The sequence below is a fragment of the Glycine max genome, chromosome 17, assembly GCF_000004515.6.
Source record: "Glycine max cultivar Williams 82 chromosome 17, Glycine_max_v4.0, whole genome shotgun sequence".
Classification (NCBI taxonomy): Eukaryota; Viridiplantae; Streptophyta; class Magnoliopsida; order Fabales; family Fabaceae; genus Glycine; species Glycine max.
This window is the reverse complement of record NC_038253.2, coordinates 23,242,469-23,253,959: the sequence shown is the minus strand read 5'-3', so window position 1 is coordinate 23,253,959 and position 11,491 is coordinate 23,242,469.

Genomic DNA, 11,491 nt, shown 5'->3' with positions numbered 1-11,491 from the left:
ACGCTGACATTGGTTATACATAAATAACCGATGTTAATTTACAAACGTTAACATCAATTTTCTATTACAACCGATGTTAAGGTTCATGTCGACATCGATTTTTGTAAATAACCGATGTTGTTTATGATATTAAAATCGGTTTTTGTTAATAACCGATGTTGTTTCCAAGTATTTTTTTTTATATATACTTTCTGTTTTTACAGTAAACCCAAAATTGTACCTGTCAAATGCAATTTCAAGCCCAATTCACAACAAATAAACATTTTATTCTGCTTTCAAGCAGTTTTAATGATAATAAACATCAAATAATTGATTTATCATAAAGAAAAATCATCAAATGAATTCAATGTTCATATTACATAGAAAATGTCAAAAATGTTAAACCAAAGTAAACTAAGGAAAAAACCACTGTCCCTAAATCCTAGGCCTGATCTCTAACTCGGAGATAAAACTGTGCCCACTGGATTCGCAATGCCTTTAATCTCTCTGCCTCCAATGGTCTAGGATCGTTAAAATACTGCATGATGAAATAAATCATAATAAGTTAATAATGTAATATAAATTATAAATAAATCGATTTTGTTTGAAATAAACTTATCGCTTCCCAATTATTCCTAAAAGTTCCTAAAATGATGGTGGACATCCAGTGCATCACATAGTAGCCACACTCAGTACTTCCTTTTTGTCTATTACACTAAATGCATAATGAAATTTGGATATTAATTAAACAACTAGTGTACAAACACATAAAGAAATATATATAAGTGGAAGTTTTATGTAAATGACGTACCTTGACGACAATCCACCTAGCAGAAGCCTTTGATTTAGGCTGTGGAGCATCATCAAGACCTTTTAAAGCACTGTTCCAGTTGAGTAACAATTAAAAACTGGTGTTGTACGTTGAGGTATTACAATGCAAATGTATTGAAAAGAACACTAACCTATTAATAATCCCCTTAAGGTAGTTGTCTGGCCTGTTATGCAATAAACAAAACCAGACAACTAGGTGTTCCTTGGGCAGGATGACCACCATCTGCCAGTATCCGCTGCAGTGAACCTAAAATGGGTTAGTACATTAGTAAACATTAATTAAATTTAGTTATTTTGTGACTTACCCATTTAGGTAGGCTCCAAGATAGACATTGCGTTGTGAACTCTGCATCCAACTCTTTATGTAACTTTCAGACTCAAACTGCGATTGCCCAGACCTCTGAATGGAATATGGCTCGAGGAATCCATAAATATCAGAATTCCCCACTTGCATACATGTTTCAGTGAGATGCCTGTTTATGTTAAGTCAAAGTTAAATATTTATGAATTGAAAGCAATAACTTAGGTAATTAAAAGTAATATAAAATAACTTACATAATCCACAACTGTAACATAGATATGCTGAGACATTGACCACCGTGTGCGATTTTGGAGAGGTCTTCGTGCTTTATGTAAAGGGGGAAATCTGGATTAAAGACCCCGAACACGGTGGCATCCCATCTAACCTGATAAGGCCTCAAGAAAAGCTCTGGGATGGTCAATGTCATAAGATAAAGCGGACCATCGACCTCCGGATCGGGCTTCGGAGGTGGTTTTGCCGGAGACACAGCTACCTGTTCATGAAACAAAGTTAAATAGCCTAATTTGAGGCACGCTTAATGGATTAATTTAAAAAGAAGAAACATATAGTAAGGACAATAAGTACCTGCTGTGATAAAGACTTGACCAGATGTGTCGGCCAAGCAAGGAAGGTGTGAAGTGCCTGCCCCACTAAGGAAACCTCATCAGTGGGTACAAGAACTGGAGCATCTGCATCTGTAACCTCCTCCACACTTACCTTTACTTGGCCAGACAACAAAGGAGTGTTATGAACAACGGTGGATCAACACAGGCGGGCATGATTTGCTTCTATGTACAAGCCGCACCTGTCAGAGTCACCGGTCTCATGATCGTTTCCTGAGGGATCAACACAACTTCCCTTTGTGCTCACTCGAGGACCGAAGGGACCAACTAGAGGCTCAGGAGGCACTACAAGTCCCTGAGATTGCATCTACGACTGAAGCTGGGACTGCATGTGGCTGAAGGATGCCATGACCTGCCTCGTCACTTTCTCTGTGATGGACTCCTCTAGCTAGTCCTTGATTTGCTGGGTCAGTTGCTGCAATTCGTCAGGAGGCAGGGAGGAAGCACTGCGGGACGTCCGTGGAGCCGATCGAAAGTATTGCTTGATGGTGACACCGGCTCCAGCAGCACGGATACGTCCAGGGTGCTCTGGACGTCTAATAGCAGCGGCGAGAACATCCTGACGTCCATGGGGGACGAAGGATCCCTGTGTGGTCTGCTCCTCAAAGGAATCCTGCACAGAAAACACACAGTGGTACATGACATTCACAAAATATTGAAATATAATTGTAATGGTTAGTTGAAAATGACTTACAATCTTCTCAGTGATTTCCTTTGCGGCCTCAGTCGTCATCTCCCCTGTTTTCTTCGTGCGGGCCATCTTCCACTTCACGTGGTGTCTGACCGGGGATGGAGGGTCGATGACGCCATCAACGCTTATTGACTGTGCAGCTTCCTCCAGCTTCTTCTTCGTCTTCTCAGCTAGGAGCTTCTGCTCCAAATAATCATAACCCCCACGAGACAAAATGTGGGGGGCAGTATTCTGCTTCTGGATGGCCTGTGCCTTCTTGCGCACATCCTGAAAAAATTAAACAATAATGTTTGAAATTGGTAGAAAGAAGTATAACAACATCATGTTTTTTGAAAAACAACTTAAATGGCAAGGAACATACCTCCCAAGAAGGGTCTCTGCGAGTCTGGCAAAACTGGGCCCACTTTTCCTTGCTGATGCCGTATTTCTCACAGACAGTGTCCTCGACACCGTCCTGATCGGCTGCAAGGGCCCATTTCCTCATGAGGTCTGATTTAAACTGCCTTCATCTCTCCCCCATGGTCTGCAGTAACTTCCTTTTCGTCCTACTGTTAGAAGCCTCTGGGATATCAAATTCCGCCTGACAACATCAAATAAAGTTTATTTGTTACAATAATGTATTTTTTGGCTATTAATTAAACAAAATCAAATAAGAAAAGAAAAATACCTGAATATCCTCCCAAATCAGGTCCTTCTGAGCAGTAGGGACCTCCTTCCAGTTCTCGTAGGTGACACTCACCTTATCACGCGCCACAATCCCCAAATATGTTCTTAATTTCTTCCTGTGGGGACCGTCAGCCTTCCCGGTAGCAGGATCAACATGCACCACTGGTCTGTCAGCACCAAGTGGTCTAGTGGACAACGATCGTAGATGTGAGGCTTTGCGTGTCCGCTTCACGGTAGACGGCGAAGCCGATGCGTCCGAAGGAGGAGGAGGAGGAGAGGAGGAGGCAGGTGGAGAACCCATGATCTTTTATACAATAACATACAACAACATACAAAATAGGATTAATCAAAAGAGGATCAGTCATAAGTTTTTTCTGGAAGGCAAAAGTATAATATTATTAATAAAACATAATAGTACCAGAGGTACTTAGGAGATCAAATACAAGACACCCAAGGTGCCACCTTCCAAAAACATAAAACCCAACAAAACCCCACCACAGAAGGAGACAAGACAAATTAACCAAAGGACTCCGAAAGATTGGTAGACCAATGGTTAAATAAAGTATTGAAACCTTTCTCACTAGATTTTAACCAAGACCAAGCAAGAAATAAAGCATCATCCATGACTTTTGTAACACCCTGATATATATATCTATATATTATTAGTAATTATGTTTGATGTTTGATTATTTGTTGCGTTATTTTCATCCGTAATTATTTTTAAGGAAGTTAATTTAGTTAATAGAGGGGTGTGGATAGATAAGGATCTAGCTTCTCAAAGAAGCCTCTTGAGAAAGCTTCTCAAAGAAGCCACGAGGAAGCTTATGGAGGAAGCCTCTTAATGAAGCTTCTAGAGAAAGCTACATGAAGCTGCCTCGGTAAAAACGCTGTCCAGCCTTCGTTAATCGTTGGATCTTCTCGAAATTTGGTCTACAACTTTACAAGACACTTTTCCATGATCTGACCGTTGAGATCTTTGAGAAGATGTCTGGAGTGTGCTCGAAGCTTCCGTTCCCGAGAGCATTTCTTATTTAAGCACTTCAGCCTTTGCTTTCGTGTAGCATAGGAAAAACGTCATTTCTTCTTCTTTCTTTCTTCCAAAGCCATTTCTAAAGTTCCAAGCACTTTCTCCATCACCCACAGCCACCATTAGCCACTACAAACCATCATTGTTCTCCATTGAAACCCCACACCGAGAGGAACCCTTCAACCGAAGCGGAGTCTTCCAACTTGGCTTGCGGTTTCGGTAGAGAACGAAACCCTAATCTAACCTTTCATTTTCTTTCAAGGTAACCATGGTTCTATGCTTGTTTCTTGTTAGTTTCATCTTGTCTTTGCATCTTTTCTGACTTTGGAACCGCCATTGCATGTCTTATGCTTCCTTTGAAAAACCTTAGAGAAAGAGACTTTGTAAACGTTATCCTTTCATGAAATGCATGTTATTTTCATAACCTACACTGAACCCCGGTCACATTTGCATGGTCGGAATTTCCAAATGATGTTCCTTTGAAAAACCCAAAATTCTCTCATCTCTTTCATGTAGTGATGTGGGTGTTTGACCCAGAGCACTGTTACTAGCTTTGTTTTCTGAAATCCATACTAAGTCTCCTTCGTTTTGGCATGGTAGAGGCTTGCGTGGAATCGACGAGCAAGGACGAAAAGAAATCTTCAAGTGACGTGACGAGGAATCTGCGAGGTAGCTCACGATAGGTAAGGGGAGTTTATTATAAAATTTACCATTTTAACACCATAGTTAGGGTCAAGGAACCTAGCTATGAGGATATTTGCCTGTCCCTGTTGCATGTTGATTTTTTTCAAAGAAAATTATGTTTTAACTAATGGGATGCGATATATATATATATATATATATATATATATATATATATATATATATATATATATATATATATTGTGATGACTGATATTGTTTTGGTTGTTTGAAATGTGTTGTTTGAAGACCGTGCGTGTGGAAATGATATTGTTGTGTTTGTTTGAATTGTTGTTGATGTTGCTATTGAGGATTTTAATTGATATGTGATGATAATGATAATTATGATGATATTGATTTGAGATGACGTTGTTAATAAAGACCATGTCAACATGAATTGTTATTATTGATGAATATGTGAATATGAAATGAGGTTGTTGTTGTTGTTGATAACGTCATTGAGATGAGATGATAGTTATGTTGTGAATGACATGGAAATGGAATGTTGATTGATGTTGGAAATGCATTGGCATGTGCATGTTGTGTATGTTCATGGGGGGCACTGTGCATTGACCTTCCAGGGTCTTTGGCACTAGCTTTTGGCCACGTTCATACGTTGGATGTTGTGTATGTTCGTGGGGGGCACTGTGCACTGACCTTCCAGGGTCTTTGGCACTAGCTTTTGGGCACGAACATACGTCGTATGGAGTGTATGTCATGGGGGGTAGAGTGCACTGACCTTGTCAGATGGCCCAGACGTGGGTAACTAGCGTGGTTAGAGAATCTAAGCATTTCTGAGGGGATGCTTAGGCACTTTAATTGGTCCATGGTCTTTGACACTTACTTTTGGCCGTGATCATAGCTCATACGACACAGGAAATAGAGTAACTGTGGCCAAGTGTACTTTGTACTAGGGGGCTGTCACCTGGTAGGTGTGGAAGCAAAGCTTCATGATGAATAAAAAATGATTCAAAGGTGTTTTGATGATAACAATGATGACAACAAAAGATGATGACAAAGGTGATGAACAAAAAGCTCAAAAGATCAAAGAACAACTCAAGTGAATCAAAGAACAACTCAAGTGAATCAAAGAACATCTCAAGTGAATCAAGAACAAGTCAAGAGTTCAAGAATCAAGAAGAATTCAAGACTCAAGAAGAAAGCCTGCAATCAAGAATCAAGATTCAAGATCTCAAGAATCAAGATCAAGATTCAAGACTCAAGATTCAAGAATGCAGAAAAGACTCAATCAAGATAAGTATTAAAAAGTTTTTTTTTTCAAAACTTTGAATAGCACATGAGTCTTTGACAAAACCTTTACCAAAGAGTTTTTACTCTCTGGTAATCGATTACCATATTGTTGTAATCGATTACCAGTAGCAAAATGAGTTTGAAAAAGTTTTCAAATTGAATTTACAACGTTCCAAATATTTTAAAAAGGCTGTAATTGATTACAATGTTTTGGTAATCGATTACCAGTGTCCTTAAACGTTGAAATTCAAATTCAAATGTGAAGAGTCACATCCTTTCACTTAAAAGCCTTGTGTAATCGATTACACTAATTTGGTAATCGATTACCAGTGTTTGTTTCTGAAAAATCTAAAGATGTAACTCTTCAAAAAGGTTTTGACTTTTTCAAATGGGTTTTAAGTTTTTCTAAAAGTTATAACTCTTCTGAATGGCCTTCTTGACCAGACATGAAGAGTTTATAAAAGCAAGGTTTTGTTTTTGCATTTTTAATCAATCATATACAATCCTTTACAAGCCTTGAATCTCTTTGAACTTCTTCTTCTTCTTTGTACCAAAAGCTTTCTGAAGTTTTCTGGTTTTCTAAACCTTGAAAACTTGTGCTATTCATCTTTTCATTCTCTTCTCCCTTTGCCAAAAAGAATTCGCCAAGGACTAACCGCCTGAATTTTTTTGTGTCTCTCTTCTCCCTTTTCCAAAAGAACAAAGGACTAACCGCCTGAATTCTTTTGTGTCTCCCTTCTCCCTTGTCAAAGAATTCAACATGACACAGTCTGAGAATTCTTTTGATTCTTCCCATTCCCTAATACAAAAGCGTTCAAAGGTTTAACCGCCTGAGAATTCTTTTGTATCCCCATTCACAAAGTATCAAAGGTTTAACAGCCTGAGATCTTTGTCTTAACACATTGGAGGGTACATCCTTTATGGTACAAGTAGAGGGTACATCTACTTGGGTTTGACTGAGAACAAGAGAGGGTACATCTCTTGTGGATCAGTTCTAGTGGAGGGTACATCCACTAGGGTTTCAAAGAGAACAAGGGAGGGTACATCCCTTGTGGATCTTTGCTTGTAAAAGGATTTTTACAAGGTTGAAAGAAATCTCAAGGACCGCAGGTCGCTTGGGGATTGGAGGTAGGCCCCCTTTCTTAATTATTCTGAGGCCACTCGATCCAACAGTAGGGAACACCTTTGGGCTCCCAGGCTGATCACCTATGGGAGGGGGGCTGTTACGTGCACAACCGGGTGGTCTCAACAAACTCAGCACAGTTCCCTAAGTGAGAGTGTCGTGTGGACACGCTTAGGCTATTTCCTAAGGTTTGGTTGTTGTTGGTACGTGCCTGTTCCTCCTCTACCAGCTCAATATCTTTTGTTTCACCTTTCTTTTGTAAACTACACTGTAATTTACAAAACAAAAGTTGAAAGGAAAGATACTGAGCTGGTAGACGAGGAAGAAGCACAGATTGGTGCTGATCGTTCTAGTGCAACCTCTAATAAATCTGAGATTTATAAGGAGAAAGCACGGAATGCAGCACAGAAGCATAAACCAAAGAGGGTGGAGAGTGTCAATGCTGATGTAGAAGCCTTTGGTGATCACTGGAAAATTTAGATTTCTTTATGCATTCTGAAGCTGAAGCACTAGAACATACGAAGAAAAGAGATACAGGCCATCAAAGTGTGTCATTGGAGAATAAGACAGGAGATTCAACTGTGCTGAAGATAGGAGATTCGGCTAAAGTTGTGATAAAACAAGACATGAAGGGAAGAAAGCATAAATATGGGTTTAACAACAATAAACGTGAGAAGACAGAGAAGAAAAGGGTGGTGGATGATGAAACTGGCGACAAACATGAGCTGTATGAAGTCCTAAGGATACCATCTAAAAGAAAATACTGATGCCTCAATCAGAGAAAAATGTAGCTGTCACTTACTTGCTTTGGTGACCTCTGTCTCTGCAGAACATTACATTAGACGATGTTAATCAATTATCCTTCATCATGATCATTTCGATTAGCATGAACGTCGTCAGCTTCTTCTTCTCCGACAACGTTAGGAGTGATTTGAGCGGTCAAAGGACTAACATAGGTGTCCATGTATGAATCATCATCTTCTACATTAACACCAATTGTTTTGCCTTGCAAAACCACCTACCACCTTTCATCACAAGGGTCTTGCATGTAAAATACTTGTCTAGCTTGCTCTGCCATGATGAAAGGGTCATTGTGGTAACCAAGTTTCTTTAGGTCTACCAACGTAAATCCTATATCATCGGTGCGCACACCGGTGTTGCTGTCAACCCATTTACATTTGAAAACACATACCGTAAATTTCACATAGTTAAGCTCCCAAATTTCATCAATGAACCCAAAGTAAGGGATGGAAGCTACACAGGGATTGACGTCATTGACAGTTGCAAAGTGTTGAGATTCAGCCCTTAGGGTGACCCCGCTGTTCTGCATTGTACTTTTGTCATCTTGTGCTTTTGTGTAAAATGAATACCTATTTATGTCGTATCCTTGCCAGGTTATAACATTTCTTTTAGGCCCATCTGCTAGCTTTCTTAATGTTTCTGAAGCATTCTCATATGCAAAGATTGTATCTTTAAACCAATCACAGAAAGTCTTGTTATGCTTTTTCAACACCCAATTCTTTGACATTTTTGGATTATTCTGTTTGACTAAAGCTTCATGCTTAACTATGTATGGCAAAACTTCATTATTGTTGTTCAAGACATACAAGTGAGCTTGTAACAAATCTTCTACACTTGGAGTAATCACATGCAGTCCTCTTGAACCCTTACCACCCACTCTATCATCATGCCGACACTCAGGAAGCCCAACAGGTTTAGCCTTCTCTAAGTATTCTGAACAAAATTCAATGGCTTCTTCAACAATGTACCTCTCAACAATAAATGCTTCTGGATGATATAGATTCTTTGTATACCCTTTTAAGATCTTCATGTATCGCTCAACCGGGTACATCCACCGTAGATAAACAGGACCACAGTATTTGATTTCTCTGACCAGATGCACAATCAAGTGAATCATGATGTTAAAGAAAGCGGGGGGAAAATACATCTCCAACTGGCACAGTATAATTGCGGCCTCATTTTCCAACTCATCAAACTTGACTGGATCAATGACTTTGCTACATATAGCATGGAAGAAAAATCACAGGCGAGTTATCGCTAACCTAACTTTGTTTGGCAAGATGTCTCGTATAGCCACGACTAACAATTGTTGCATGAGCATGTTACAATCGTGAGACTTTAACCCTACAAGCTTAAGCTCCTTCAACTGCACAAGGCTCTTAATATTTGAAGAGTATCCTTGTGGAACCTTCACCCGACGAAGACACTGACAAAAACTTATCTTCTCCTTCTTGGACAAAGTATGGCAGGCTGGGGGCAAGTAAATTTTCTTCCCATCAGACCTTGGATGCAACTGTGATCGTATACCCATATCAGCTAGATCTTGACGGGTATTCAAGCCATCCTTCGTCTTGCCTTGAATGTTAAGGAGCGTCCCAATCACACTATCACAAACATTTTTCTCCACATGCATAACATCAATATAATGTCTAACGTCAAGATCACACCAGTACGGAAGATCAAAGAAAATGGACCTCTTCTTCCATATGCAACTCTGACTTTTATCCTTCTTTTGGGTCTTCCTAAATATAGTATTCAGGTGTTAAACCCACTGATATACCTGCTCACCAGTCAACGGTATCGGCGCAATATCATGCTCTTGACTTCCATTAAAAGCTTTTTTCAGTCGTTTGTAAGGATGATTGGGTGTTAGAAAGCGGCGATGCCTACTGTAGACTATTTTTCTCCCATGTTTAAGTTGTATGTAACTTGTGTTTTCTTCACAGATGGGGCATGCATGATGACCCTTAACACTGTAACCGCTGAGATTCCCATATGCTGGAAAGTCATTAATGGTACAAAAAAGCATTGCACGCATTTCGAACGTCTCCTTGCGAAACGCATCAAACACTATAACCCCCTCATCCCACAACTTTCTCAGATCTTCAACCAACGGACTTAGGTAAACATCAATGTCATTTCCTGGCTGTCTTGGGCCCGATATCATCATAGACAACATCATGTATTTTCGCTTCATGCACAACCAATGAGGCAAATTGTAAATTACTAGCAGAACTGGCCATGAACTGTGTTGAGTGCTTAAGGTGCCATATGGATTCATTCCATCACTGGCTAGTCCAAGTCGAAGATTTCTTGGCTCTTTCCCGAAATCCGGATACAAACCATCAATCTTCTTCCACTGCGAGCAGTCAGCCAGATGACAGACCATTCCATCAGAAATCCTTCCATTTGCATGCCATGTAAGGTCTTTTGCGTCATCCTCATTAGAAAAAAGACGCTTAAACCTTGGAATGATTGGAAGATACCACAAAACCTTCACTGGGGGGCCCTTGTTGGAGTTTTCATCAGAACTGCTTTCCTCTTCATCCTTCACTTTGTACCGTGAAGTCCCACAGATAGGGCATTTCGACATTTCTTGGAATTCATGCCTGTACAGTATGCAATCATTGGGGCAAGCATGAATCTTCTGATACTCCATACCCATCGGACACAATATCTTTTTCGCCTTATAGTTACTTTTAGGCAACGTGTTGTCCTCTAGAAGCAGATTGTGCACTACCTCAAGCAGTGAGGTGAAAATTTTGTCACTCCACCCATACCTGGCCTTCACATTAACCAGACTTAACACAACAGACAACAGGGTTAAGGAATTGTTGCACCCTGCATAAAAAGGCTTCTTTGAATCACTCTGCAATCCTTCATACACAGGGGTGTGTGCTTGCTGGAAAGACTCTTGTCCAAGGTCACGAATCATGTCCTCCAACCGATCTGCCATTTCTACATCAAATGGTTCAGATTGGGACCCACTTTGCATTTCACCATGCCATATCCACGTCATGCAATTCTTCTTAATGCCATCACATAATAGATGGTCCCGTATGTCTCGAGTAGTTGTCGTTTTCCATTCAAACAGTTGATGCAAGGACAATAATATTTTCCTTCTTCATTCGGTCAACCTCTTTCTAAAGCAAATTGCAAGAACTGTTCGACGCCATCCTCATATTCTGGGCTCATGCGACTTTCATTCATCCAACTTCGATCCATCTAAGCAATTCCATGCATGAAAATCTCACTTTTTTATTTATAGGTGTGGCCCTATCCCATTTAGGAAAACTGTCTTTTATGTTAGCTTCAAACGTCAGGGTTAACATTATTTACAAAAATTAGACTAAATTTCGGCAGCATTTCGCATTGGTCTCCAAGTACACGACATGACATCGGTGAAATGAATTTCCTGATAATCAAGTATGCACTCAGAGAACAACTTGAAATGCATTGAACCGAAATTTAATCAAATTAATGAAAATAATAATAACCTTCACGAATGAATCTAACA